Source organism: Sus scrofa, chromosome 3 (assembly GCF_054392235.1).
Source record: "Sus scrofa isolate SSC_HxYL_T2T_F1_AM1 chromosome 3, Sscrofa_HxYL_maternal_Yorkshire_Landrace_v2.0, whole genome shotgun sequence".
NCBI lineage: Eukaryota > Metazoa > Chordata > Mammalia > Artiodactyla > Suidae > Sus > Sus scrofa.
The window spans coordinates 12,488,973-12,503,417 of NC_139385.1; the positions used below are offsets into that span (position 1 = coordinate 12,488,973).

The window sequence follows — 14,445 nt, forward strand, 5'->3', positions numbered from 1 at the left end:
CAACTCACAATGCATTTGGTGCTTTGGGATCATTGGACAATACAGATGAAAAAGCCAGCAAACAAATAATTGCTTGAACTTAACAAAAATGTACATACTAGTGTTTATAGAATTGTAAAGAATGTCCTGGGATATAATTTTTCACAGTTTATTAATTAAAGTAGGTGACATTCTTGTTTTTGTTTTGTTTTTAAATTGAAGTATTGAAGTTGATTTATGATGTACGCTATATTAGTTTCTGTATGTATAGATATATATATTCTTTTTCATGCTCTTTTCCATTATGGCTTATTACAGGTTATTGCATAGAGTTCCCTGTGCTCTACAGTAGGACCTTGTGGTGTATCTATTGTAGACATAGTAGTTTGTGTTCACTGATCCCAAACTCCTAATTTATCCCTCCCCCATCCTCTTTCCCCTTTGGTAAATGTCAGTCTGTTCTCCATATCTTTGAGTCTGTTTCTGTTTCATTAATAAGTTCATCCATGTATCTTTTAGATTCCACATATAAGTGATATCATATGGTATTTCATGTGGTATCTGTCTTTCTGACTTACTTTACTCAGTATGATAGACTCTAGGTTCATCCACGTTGCTGCAAATGGCATTATTTCATTCTTTTTTTTTTTAAGGCTGAGTAGCATGCCATGATATATACATGTATTTGCACACATCCTTTTTTATCCATTCAACTGTCAATGGATGTTCCATGTCTTGACTATTGTAAATAGTGCTGCTATGAACATAGGGATGCATGGATCTTTTCAAACTATGTTTTTCTCCAGATATATTCCCAGGAGTGGGACCGCAGGATCCTATGGTAGCTCTGTTGTTAGTTTTTTTAAGGACCCTCCATACTATTGTTTTCCATAGTGGCTGCACCAATTTACATTCCCACCAACAGTGTAGGAGGGTTCCCTTTTCTCTACACCTTCTCCATGACTAGTTATTTGTAAAATATTTGACATTCTCTAAGGAATACATATGCTTTTAAATTTAATCTTCACAGTAGTCTTATACCACTGGTACTGTTATCATGCCACTTTTATAAAAAAGACAAAAAGAAAAGAAAGAAAAAAAATGAAAAAAATTCAAGACACAGAAAGAAAACTTATTTAGTTTTCTGAAGTGATGGAGTCAGAATTTGAATCTAGACTTTAAGAAATGCTTTAGAAAAGCTGTCAGGTTTCAGCTCCTCCTTCCAATAAGGAGGGAGGGGACATCAGTGTCGGGTCTCTAAAGGTTAATGGCAAGAGACCATCCCAGAAGGAGAAGAAAAGCTGGAGGAAAGGGTTTGACAAGGAAGACACAACTGGCCAAACGAAGAGGAGGGACTTCTCCAACACCAAGAAGAGAACTGCTCCTTTACTACCTGGCAACTTGGAGGTCGTCAGAGATGAATGGCCCAGAGCCACAGCCAGATCATAAGGCCCAGGGCTTGGATCAGAGTCTCTTCAAAGATCTTACGTCAAGGGCATGCAGCCCCTAGGGGTGGACCTGCACCCATGCAAAGGACTCGGCTTAGAAAATGTCTGTATCATGGATGAGCAACATAAAACTATTCTGGAAAACTTCCCAACATTTTGGCTTATATGAGATCCCGAGGTTCCCTCCTAGAGTTGGGAATCGAGGAGCAGGGAGTTCCAGCAATGACTGAGACTGAATTTCTCAACACCTTGCTGGCACAGAGCTCAGGGCAAGATTGACTTTGATTTAGATGAGAAAAAAAAGGCTTTCTGACACTTCTCCATTTCTCATATGAAATTTGGTAGCAGGAAAATCATGGTGCCGTATTGTTCTCTCTCACTTGGAAAGCCAGGCTCTTAACTCTGGCCACAGGACTGAAGGTAAAGATGGCCCGTATCACAGACAGACCAGGTTCGGTTTATTATGACCATTGTCAGATGGAATGGGTTTGACTTACCACGTGGCACCTGTCGGAAGAATGGGACTTAAAGGATAATGTTTCTTCACCTGCCTCTCACGGGATTCTTTTCTGAAAAATGTAGAATAAACTAAAGTGACAAAAGGAGGGAAGTAATAAAGATTAAAACAGAAATGAATTAAATAGAGAATAAAAAGACAATAGAAAAAGCAACAAAAATAGCCAAAACAATCTTGATAGAGACCAAAAAAAAAAAAAAAAAAGTTCTGAGGGCCTCCTGATTTCAAACATATTCTAAAACTACAATAAGCAAAACAATATAGTACAAGCATAATGACAGATGCATAGACCAACGAGATGGAATAAAGAGCCCAGAACTAAATCCTTGCATGTGTGGTTAAATGATATTCAATGAGGGTTACAAGCTTACACAATAGGAAAAGGATAGTCTCTTCAACAAATGATGTTGAGAAAACTCCATACTCACATGCAAAAGCCTGAATGGACCCTTCTCTTACACCATATACAAAAATCAACTCAAAATAGATCAAAGACCTAAATGCAAAACCTGAAACTATAAACCAGGAGTAAAACTTCAGGACATTGGATTTGGTAATGGTTTCTTGCATAGTATAGAGGTAAACATGACAAAAGCAAAAAATAAACAAATGGAATTATATCAGATTTTGAAACCTCTGTGCAATGAAGCAAATCATCAATGGAGTGAAAAGGCAACCCAAGAATGGAAGAAACTATTTGTAAACCAGATATTTGTCAAATATTTGACAAGGGGTTAATAGCCACAGTGTATGGGCAGGAAGGAAACTCAAAACACAGTAAGTGAAAAATCAAGTTGCACAAGAATTTTTAAGCATATATCACCATTTATATCAAGCGAAAAGAGGTGAAAGTGATATATTTGTATAATATGAAATTATGTAATAATGCATTATATTATAAATATAACAATCACAATATATATGTAATATATAATAATTATAGTATATAATGTCATTAATATGCATGGTGTTTTATTAATAATGTTATATAATACGTAATTGCTATACAGAATTATTGCATATTAATATAATTATGTATACACATAAATATATATATCGTCACACACTTACACACACACTCGGAAAGCATATGGCATATCCCATCAAGAAGGCACTTCCACTAATGGTAGCAGAGGGACTTCATCAGGAAATACAAACAGAGCTTCCACGGTTTTCCATGTGGCCACCAATTTCCCTTCTAGGACCGCTAACTATATAACCCACTTCATCTGAGCCCTGCCACCTTCCCGGTCTCACCACTTGCCACCTGCTCCTTTATCCCTACTCCACACTCAGCTCTATTCATTTTCAGTTATTGGGTGGTCCCTCCTGCTTCTGAGGCTTTGGACAGGCTTTGCATCCTCACCCGACTCAGGATTCACATCCCAGGTCTCAGTGTAAACGTCAGTTCCCCGAGGAGGCTCTTCCTCGCTCCCGCAGAAGTTGGTGGACACACCCTGACCCTTTCGGCTCACGGCTCCCTGTTCTTTCCATCTCACTCTGCAGTGACTATGCACGTGTCTGTCTTCCCCTTTTCTACACTAGTTTTGGAAGGCCTCGTCTCTCACTCACAGCTGTATCCTGGGAAATAATAAGGTGGGGCAAATGAACGAACAAATGAACGAATGAACAATGGAAGCAACAAAAGAATGGGTGAATGCAAGTGAAAAGCTCCAGTCTCCCCATTAGGGCCATGCATTCTCTAGTCCTGCTGATGACTGGGATCATTTGTGTCTGCTCTTCCTGCTGGAAAACCCATTTCACTGCAATCATGGGTTCACTGCCAGTACGTCTTACACCCCATTGCACCCACTGTGGCACTAAAAGTGGAGCAATATTCTTCTGAGCTGAACAGCAGACCAAGCCAACGAGCCCATAATCCTGCTAAAGGCAAAGGCCAGATCTAAACTATAAGCCCTGTGAAAGGAGATACCTTGGGACAGTATCATTTTACCCATGTGACAGCTGAGCAGAAAGGGCTTAAAGATGAATGGACTTTCCAAGGAAAATCTGAGTCTTAGACACAAGTGTTTGGGCTCCCGTGTCTGTTCTTTTCCTGTGAGTCTGGAAGAAAACATTGCTACCTCTTTTTCCCATCTCTCTCTCTCTCCATCTCAGGATGCCATTAAATTCAGACTTTCTCATTAAGAGAGAAGAACCTCAAGATCAGAGTATTGAGCAGAATTGGCAGACTTGAAAGGATAACGGGCTCTCTTAGGTCAAGGTCAACATATGCAGTTTAATACTCTTTTTTGTTTGTTTTGTTTTGTTTTGGTTTTTGTTTTTTTGCCATTTCTTGGGCCGCTCCCATGGCATATGGAGGTTCCCAGGCTAGGGGTCGAATTGGAGCTGTAGCCGCCGGCCTACGCCAGAGCCACAGCAAGGCGGGATCCGAGCCATGTCTGTGACCTACACCACAGCTCACAGCAACACCGGATCCTTAACCCACTGAGCGAGGTCAGGGATTGAACCCGAAACCTCATGGTTCCTAGTTGGACTCATTTCCACTGCGCCACGATGGGAACTCCATTCTAAATATTTTGAATAAATGCTTTGAGTAAAATGATGAATTATTCTTAGTGTCTGGTGTTCTTTTGCTGGTGCTCTCTGTACACGCTTAGTCTGCCTAGGGGATAAGTTGATGGAGAAAGCATTTGCTGGAATATTCTGTGTGTTCTCTGCATACAAGATTTAAACCAAATTCCAGAAGGAAAAGTCCTATTCTGGTATCTCTTGCTCTGATTCCAGTGTGTTTCAAGGTGTGAAGTGTGCCAGTTGTCTGTGTTGATTTTTATTACAGCTAACTCTGGAATGAATAGGAATTGATAATAATTCTAAGTTTGGGGTGCTTAGACCCATTTTATTTAAATAGAGGAGTGTCCTGGTGATTTAGTGACTTTTTGTTATTATATCAATGGAAGAGATGGCCTCTAGATGGGTGGATGAGATGAGCGCATAGCGTGTTTCCAGAGTATATGGATGCCAAAAGAATTTCTTCTCTGTTTGCTCCTAGACATACGTTTCTACAGTTCTCTAATGAACTCCTTCAATGATAGATCCCTTGAGATTTCCTTAGCCTTTGGAGACCTTGAGGAGATGTCTTCAGGAAACCATGCAAGAAAACTGAATAGGTGATTACACTTGGCCGTATGAGGGTAGACCCATCGAGCTTTTGGAATGAGAAGCTGCCCAGAAACTAGAAGGCTCAAGAGCATAAAAATACATGAAACCATGGTGTTCCTGCTGTGGCTCAACAGGTTAAGTACCCAATGTTATCTCTGTGAGGGTACAGATTCAATCCCTCTCCTCTCTCATTCAGAATCCGGTGTTGCCGCAAGCTGTGTATGCCACATCGCATAGGTCACAGATGTGGCTTGGATACAGCGTTGCTGTGGCTGCAGCTCCGATGTGACCCCTAGCCTACGCACATCCATATTCTGCAGGTGCAGCCAAAGAAAGAAAAAAAAAAAATAAGAAACTATGGGTGCCATGAAGATACAAGATTCTTTCCTATCTCCCTCAGCCATGGACCCTTTCTTTTCTTTTGCAATAAAATAGCTAATATTTATTGAAGATTTACTATATGCCATGTGATATTCTCATTTAAACCACATAAAAATCCCATGAAGGGGTGATCAGAGACTTGCTTTGTATTTTAGTTATGTGTCCAGTTGAGGCTTTTGGCCAGAAGGGTCTGAGCCTATTTAATCACCACTCCTCACAACCCCAGTCCCTAGTCCGTTCTAAGTCAATGCATGTGGAACAAGTGTCCACAGGAGAGCCACACATTCTAGAATACTTGGAGGTATGGCGAAGTCGAAATAATAAAGATTGTGCTAGAACAGGAAGTGTCCCTAAGCAAAAGCATGTCAAACTCCTCAGCCATGGACTCTTGAAGGAATGACAGAGACAGTATGACTTGGGGAATGGATTGCTAAATACCCAAATGCCAAGTTCAAAAGGCCCCTGGTTCTTAGTGTGAGATGTGAGTCTGTCTCCTCATCAGGGGCAGAGTCTCTGGTTGCCTGCCTCTCTGGGAGCTGTGAGAGGTAACCTGGAGAGGGCCAAGTTCAGAGGAGAGTGTTCCGATAGCCGAGGAATCAGGAGGGTGATGATTCTCCTCTGCCCAGCACCCCTGTGGAAGGGACAAGAAAGAGACCCTGAGTGTTTAGAGACACCCAGACCCTAGAGGGGAAGGAGGCCCAGCGAGCATTTGAAGCAGCAAAGCAGCCAAGGCATTGAAATGTTCTTCTGAGAGAGCCTTAGGTTTTAATGACCAGATTGGATTGCAGAAATCATTGCAGTGGACTAAAATTTGAGTAGGAAAGCGATGGCAAAATGGGCCGTTTGTTCTGGTGGGTCATGTTTCAGAACAGAACGTGCAGCTGTGAGCATAAAGGCAGCTCTGTGTTTCTCTCTAGCAGAGGCTAGTTTTCACCCCAGCTGACGATGATGATAATAATGCTCTTAGGATAAAAATAAGACCTGGAGTTCCCACTGTGGCTCAGAGGAAACGAAACTGACTAGCATCCATGAGGATGCAGGTTCGATCCTTGGCCTCGCTCAGTGGGTTAAGGATCTGGCATTGCCGTGAACTGTGGTGTAGGTTGCAGGTGCGGTTCAGATCCCACCTTGCTGTGGCTGTGGGGTAGGTTGGCAGCTACAGCTCTGATCCGACCCCTAGCCTGGGAACTTCCATATGCTTCACATACGACCCCAAAAAGAAAAAAAAAGAAAAAAAAAACCCTATTTCCTCCTGGAAAAAAAGCTTTGTCAGGATTCTTGATTTTCCTCTATTTTCGGTGGTTAGTTTCCATTTCTTTGGGAAGTTAGAGAAAATCGGGTCGGGTCACCTAGACGAAAATGACTATCACCGCCATACGGAGCCCATGTGCATAATTAAGTCTGCTTCGACGTTTGGTGATAAAGAGAATCAAAAGGTAGTTTTGGAGGAGACTCATTAGGGCAAGATAACTATGTGGACCAGAGAAAAGGCATAGGCACTGATGGTCTACCCCTGGAAGGCAGAGCTAGCATTTCTTTTTTTGTTTTTGTTGTCTTTTCAGGGCCGTACCCACAGCATATGGGCATATGGAGGTTCCCAGGCTAGGGATCGAATCAGAGCTATAGCCGCCGGCCTACACCACAGTCACAGAAACGCAGGATCTGAGCCACGTCTGTGACCTCCACCACAGCTCACGGCAATGCCGGATCCTCAGCCCACTGAGCGAAGCAAGGGATCAAACCCGAGTCCTCACGGATACTAGTCGGGGTTCTTTATGGCTGAGCCACGATGGGAACTGCTCGTTTCTTTAAAATTTCTCCGCGAGACCCTTCTGAATTTCCCATGGGGGGAAGACATGGCAGCTTCTCGGCCAAATTCACCTATTTTGGGCTTTACAAAGTAATGAAGATAAAGGCAGTTGAGGAATGTTTGAGCTAATTCTTCCCACTCAATTGCATCACATAAATGGATCATGCCATCCGAAGAAACGATGGCTCGGAGGTCCAACAAGTCCCAGAAAGAGTGTCAATGATACATGGGGGCCCGAAGCTAATGGATAATCTCGCCAGCATAAATGTGCATCTAATGGTGATTTGCGCCCTGACAATATCTAAGGAAAAATCCATTTACCTAAAATAACTGACTTCATCCTCACGATAACCCTATTGGTTTCATCTACAGAGGAGTAAATCAAGGCTTCAAAATATTGAATAACTTTCTCAAAGTCTCTGGATAAGTGAGTAGCCAATCCAGCCCACTAGCCTTGCTCTTAATGGGTTTTTCAGTATTTGGTAGCATTAGATGTGGTCTGGAATATGATTTCATCATCAGACCGGATTTTAATCTGGAAGCGACGCTCTAGCCTTCAGAGATCCCTCAGAGATGGGTAAAATGCAGATTATCAAATAAACCCAGACTCGGGAAGGGGGTTTCCTCTTGCAACGTCTGGTGTCAGCCAGTACAGAGAGGGTCAAGTTTCTTGCTCTTCAGGTGTCTAGCTGCTGGTGGTGAGTACCACAAGGGATGCTGGTGCCCAGGCTTGTTAAGATAAAGGACCAGGAGCTCAGGCTTCACTGGGGTGGGGGAGGGGGTGGATTCGCATCCACAGATTTCTGTCCACTAAGCGAAAGGAGAATAGTGTGGCTGTGCTGATAGTGGTCTTTGTGGATCTGTGCCCAGGGTGTGGCCTTTGAGCCGAACCTCTTTTTAGGTTCTGGCATTTGTGGGAACATGATCTGTCTGAACCACAGCCTGTCCTGGAAGGAGTACTGTCATGCAACGATGTTACCTGGCTTCCAGGTAAAGAAAGTCTAGCATGCATTGTGTTCATGTCTTAGTCTGTGTAGACTGCTATTAACAAAAACACTCTACAGTGAGCGGCTTCATTAGCAAACATTAATTCCCACAGATCTGGAGGCTGGGAAGTCCCAGATCAAGGTGCGGGTAGATTCGGTGTTCGGGCGTTCTAGTCTCTTGGTGGACAGGATGAGGGAGCTCTCTGGGGCATCTTTTATAAAAGACTGACCTCTGATCATCTCCCAAAGCCCCCTCATCCCTCCACACGCCATCACCTGGGGGGTTAGGTTTCAACACATGAATTCTGGTGGGCACACATGCCTTCGGGCCAGGACCCCCACACGGGAGCTAACCCATTGCTGCCTACACTCTGCTGAGTGTTCCATCTTCTCACTCTATGGGGTAGGAATACGCATGACATCCACCCTCATGATTCCTGGGAGTTATTCTAACTGCTTTCCAGAGGTTCTTCCCCAGCCTGGTTCATTTTCTCACACCCGGGGCACAGAGCAGTGTTCCAGCCAGAGATGCAAGGACAGCCCTCTGCTGATTCCTGGCATGCTCTCTGTCTTTGCTCTCTCCTTTCCAGTAAGTTTTCCTGCAAAATCTAGTCCCCGGCCCTCCAGCCCAGGCTCCACACGTGCCTCCGAAGTTTCACGTGACTTAACCCTTTCCCCTCCATTTGCTCATAACCGACGAACCTCTCGGCAGGCAGTGAGCTGGGGCATCCCTCGTGCTCACCTAGCTTGCTTCCCTTCTTGCAGGAGTCATGTCTGCACTGTCTCCTATTCCGTTTCTGAACACTCTGTGTTCATGCATTTTATCTGATGTCCCAGGCTGGATCAGAAGTCCACGGCCCACGCCCCCATCCCCCTGTTATTCCGTCATGGCTAGGAGGAGAAGTCTCTCTCACCTTATTTTTAAAACTTGAGTCAGGGTTGCCTTTTCCAGATTTTCCTCAGTGATTCATCTTTCGTCTCTGACTCCGGAGTGTTTGCGCTCAGACCCTCACTTCTGAGTCCAGTTGCTTGTTAAAATAATCGTCACTCTTTCTAGCCGCCCGGATTCACTGCTGAGTCACAACCGATCTGTAAGACAAGTGTGATTGTTTTTGGCTTTCCATAGGTCAGCTAACTGAGACTCAGAGAGGTTAAATTATCTGCCCAAGGTTAACGCAGCAGTGATTAAGACAGAACTCAGGCCCACATCCTATGACCCTTCATAACCCATATTGAAAAAAATTCCATGGCGAATAAAGGGTTAGGTGGGAAAAAAATGAGAAAATAAAAACCTAGAAGGAAATACGCATGGCTATTTCTTCTACCTCTAGAGGCAAACAAAGGTAATGAGTGAAAGACATAGACTACTTGTCACAGCATTGCATCAGGACCAGACCAGACCTCCAGATTTAGGCAGCATTTACTTTGCTCCTCATTTTATTTCATTACTGCTGTTAATATACTGTGATGAATATCTTTCTTTTTTTTTTTTTTTTTGTCTTTTTAGGGCCAAAACCATGGCATATGGATGTTCCCAGGCTAGAGGCTGAAACGGAGCTGTACCTCCCGACCTGCACCACAGCCACAGCCACCCAGGATCCGAGCCACGTCTGTGACCTACACCATAGCTCACAGCAACACTGGATCCTTAACCCACTGAGCAAGGCCAGGGATCGAACCTGGACCCTCATGGACACCAGTTGGTCTCATTACCACTGAGCCACGAGAGGAACTCTGATAAACATCGTTTTGTATAAACTTTCCCTCCTACTCCTTATTTCTTAAAAAATTTTTTATTAAAGTATAGTTGATTTATAATGTACCAAACACTGCTATATAGCAAAGTGACTCATTTTGTGTGTGTGTGTGTGTGTGTACATATATTCTTTTTTATATTCCTTTCCATCTTGGTCTATCCTAGGAGATGGGATATTGTTCCCTTTGCTATACAGTAAGACTTTGTTGTTTATACTGCGAATGATTTCTTTAAGATAGAATTTTCAGAACCAGAATTTAGGAATATTGCTTATGTGGATCCTTGATACTCTTTACAGATATTTCTGAAAAGATAGAACCAATTAATGTTCTTATCAATGTATATGAAGATGCAGATGGCATTACAGAGTTACTAAAATTTGGATCATCATTTTTGCATCACTGTTAATTTTGCTAATTTGCCAAAAAAAAAAATGGCCTTCTGTTTTGGGGCACATTTTCCCCCATTTCTAGCGTGGTTGTACACTGTTTTAAAATTATATTAGGAATGTATTTGTATTTTCTGTTTCATGCAGGAATCTAAGTGTGTTGAGAAGCTTTTTTATTCTGTAGAAGATAGATAGGAAGGACATTAGTATAGGTGTGGTAAAATAATCATGATAATTTTATTTAACTAAAAATTTCATGCAAGAATTGGAGCTTGCCTTAGAGAAGCCCTAATACTTAAATAAGCAGATTAGAAGAAACCAAGTCTGTACCGGCCTGAACTAAACATCTCTGCTGCCAGTGTTTTCTAGCTGCCTCATTTTCCAGATTTTGCAGGTGCCTGGCTTTTTCCCCACCCCATTCCCACCCTCCATTTTTGAGCTGCAACTCATCCTGTTGGTGGGAACTGAAGCATAAACACATCGTAACTGCCTTTGAGTCCATTATCATCTCTCTTTCCTGCCCCTCTAGACTCCTTGCAGGCATTAAGTATCCTAACATTCACAGGGTAGCCTGCGAACCATCTGCCATTTATAGAGAGAGAACATTGGAGAAGAAATCACGTGTAGATCAGAGGCTGTCTTCTTCTGTCTCTGAAACAAGCACATCTTGCGTTCTTGCTGTAGTATAAACGAGAGGGGTAAGCTCAATGCTTGGGCCATTTAAGCTGCTTAACATTAGCATTGTGGGGTTGAGCGAGTCCCTGGAATGGACCAGAAAGAGTGTCTTTCCATGCATATCTCCATGGCATCTTTTATACGGAATGAAGAAGAAGAGCGGATCATACCATTAATCGAGGCAGAAAGCTAAAGACAGTAAGAAACAATGCTTGCACAAAATCTGTTTTAGGTGGTCACATTCTTGCCTTGGGAAAAAGCCACCCCATCATTCATTCATTCGCTCATTCAATACCCACACACAGCATGTCTTGGGCAGGCAATGGCTGGTATGTGGAGAAGAGGCTCGGACTCATGGTTCCTCTGGAAGCTCACAGTCGAATGCAGAAGAGCAGACAAGTTCCTAAACCACAATGCATCGTAACTATAAGGATGACCTTTGCAACTGACCTATCTCAATTAGAATCCTAGCCCAGGACGTTCACTAACTGTGTGACCTTGGGTTTCAAAGTTCTGAGGCTTCAATCCATCATTTATGATATATGAATAACCACGTCTATCACTAAGGAGTTTCTATTAGGATTAAATATATAACAGCAACTTCAGGGACTGTATGCAAAAGGTATTTCATAGGTAATGAAAGACAAGGGTATGTCCAAAGTACCGTGGTAATTCAGAAAAAGACACTCAACAAGAAAAGTCCTCCCCAAGAGAGGATATTTGAACTGGATTTTTGAGGGAAATATAGGCGTTCACTAGGTGGGTAAGGAAGAGAGGTAACTGCAAACAAAGATGGGCACTCAAAAAACCTGAGAAGTATGAAACTACAACCAATTTGTGTCGACACCTGAAAGAAGACCTGTGGTAAAATGTCACCAGAGATGTGTGGCTGATCAGGTATCAGGAGGCTTTACAGAGGGTCGTGGTCTGTGAAATAGCCCTTTTAGGCTGAGCAAGCCTAGGAACTTGATTTTTTTTTATCACGGAACTGTGGTAAGTTTAGGTCTTTAGGAAGACTCACAGTGACCCACCTCCTGATAGACTGATACATAACCAGAATGCCCATGTCATTTTCCACGGACACATCGAAGAGTGAGGATGGGGCGTTTACATCCAGCATTCAGGCTGGGGCTTTGTGTTTCTCAAGCCTATGGGCTTAATTTCTAGCTCGAAGTGTGAAACCAACTTTAAACTTATGAAAATAGGAGTAAACCCTTCATTTGCGGTGCGATGGGACCAGATCAGAGGGGGAAGGATGTACTTTGTTAAAGCCTCTCTAGCAGATTGCTAGCAGATGCATGGGGTGGCGAGAGAAAGGCCATTTGGGAAAGATTTGAAAGAAGGATAGCGCTTCTATCACACTGAGCAAGGCTTGGGCATTTATGTGCTTGGGTCCTGGCAGAGGCCCCGTCTATAGACTGCAAGGCTTTGGACAAATCAATAAACCTTTATAAGCTATACAAGCCTGTGGCCTATAAAAGGAGGGTGATACCTTGAATAACCGTCTTGCATGGCCATGAGGAGGGTCTGATGGGGGAAAAAAAATACAGTGCACATAAAAATGGGACCCATGGAAGGCATTCCTCGGAAGGAGAGCTGTTTTACAAACCGTAACACAAAGCCACGGACATCGTCGGGGTAAGATCATCGGAAAAAGGGATCCCCGAGTTGGGTTTGAAAATGTGCACAAATTCCACGGACAGAGGAGAAAAGGACAATCACCGCAGAGAGGGACCAACTTGTGCGGCGATGCAGAAGTGTATGCAGCCACGCGGGGTGTCTGGCAAAGAGTAATTGACTTGTTCGAGCCAGAGTATCTGAGACGTGGCTTGGGATGAGCTGAAGATAAGGACAGAGAGAGATAAGGCCTAGGGAGGCTTCTGATACTTTCCCCAAGAATGAACCATCAGGAAACTTATATTGAAAGGAAAACAAAACGGCTGAAGCACCAGGGAGAAAACGTTTTGTGCAAATCCTCTGCAATCTCCAGAGCGCCAATTTGAGCCTTAGTTACTGCTTTCGCTACGGGAGTGGTCAAGGGACAGCAAGCCAGACATTACCAGGCTTTAAAAGACTGCATGGCATTTCAAATCATTGCTGGAGATGCTACGAGGGGAAAAAAAAAAAAAGAAAAAAGAATCCAAGGGGAGGGGGGAAGATATTTCCATTCAAACGGAGGATGATTTATGACCATGAGTAATCAATAGTAGTAGGACCACATCAATTTTATATCTAATTTAAAATTTTGAGGTCTCAATGTGCTCATTAAAGAATATAATGGATTTACATATTTTAATTATGTTTTATGGATTGTGAACATAATGTAATTAAGAGACTTTTCAGGAGGCATGATGAATGAACAGGGTGGCCCGACATATGGCAGGAGACACCACACCGAGTGATCTCGGCGGAGAGGAGTCCAGCCCCACGGCTGACGGCCCAGGCCAGCGCTTGGGACAGGGTTCACGGTCACGGGAGCCTAATGCTGCCCCGCCTCTGGGCCCCCCTTACGCCTGCCCTCCTCACTCCTCTGCTGCTGCCTGAGTTTACAAGCCCATTAGCTCTTTCATTTTATTTTTAAATACGGTTAAACAACAACAACAACAAAAACCCCACATAACATATAGAACCCACCATCATAACCAGTTTAAAGTGTATAGTCGGTAGCTTTAAGTATATTTATATTGTTGTGCCATAGATCTCCAGATTTTTTTTTTTTTTTTTTTTTTTTTTGTCTTATTAGGGCCGCACCCGTGGCAAATGGAGGTTCCCAGGCTAGGGGTCAAATTGGAGCTGTAGCCGCTGGCCTACACCACAGCCACAGCAACACCAGATCTGAGCCACAGCACATCTATGCCCTACACCAGAGCTCACGGCAACACTGGATCCTTAACCCACTGAGCGAGGCCAGGGATCGAACCTGCATCCTCGTGGATGTTAGTCAGATTTGTTTCTGCTGAGCCACGATGGGAACTCCCAGAATTATTTTTTTCTGTCTTACTGTAGCCCTTAAACAGCAAACCCTCATCCACCCCTCCCCCAGCCCTGGCACACACCTTGCCACTTTCTGTGTCTATGAATGCGACTGCTCTAGGTGCCTCCTGTTAAGTGGAATAAGGCAGCATTTGTTTATCTCTGTGTAACTGGTTTATTTCATTTAGCACCATGTCCTCGAGCTTTATCCACGTTGTAGCACATAATAGGATTTCCTTCCCTTTTAAAGCTGAGTGATATTCGTTGCATGTATATACCGCGTTTTCTTTACCCATCCATCCTTTGATGGACATTTGACTGCCCTGTGAGCTCTTTTCTGCAGGGCTGTTATGCTTCTTAACTGGCCTTCGCAGCCCCAATCTCAGGATTCCTTAGACTTACCTCGGCC

The 14,445-nt window shown here is 43.4% G+C and overlaps 1 long non-coding RNA gene across 4 annotated transcripts in view; it reads right to left on the bottom strand.

Moving 5' to 3' along the window:
- The window catches only part of LOC102157493 (uncharacterized), a 978,951-nt gene that overhangs the window by 118,165 nt on the left and 846,341 nt on the right, over positions 1–14,445 (bottom strand). For all 4 annotated transcript variants that reach the window (XR_014840336.1, XR_014840342.1, XR_014840343.1 and 1 more), the window contains one exon: positions 9,159–9,333. This is a non-coding gene — a long non-coding RNA (uncharacterized LOC102157493). The remainder of the gene's footprint in view (positions 1–9,158; positions 9,334–14,445) is intronic.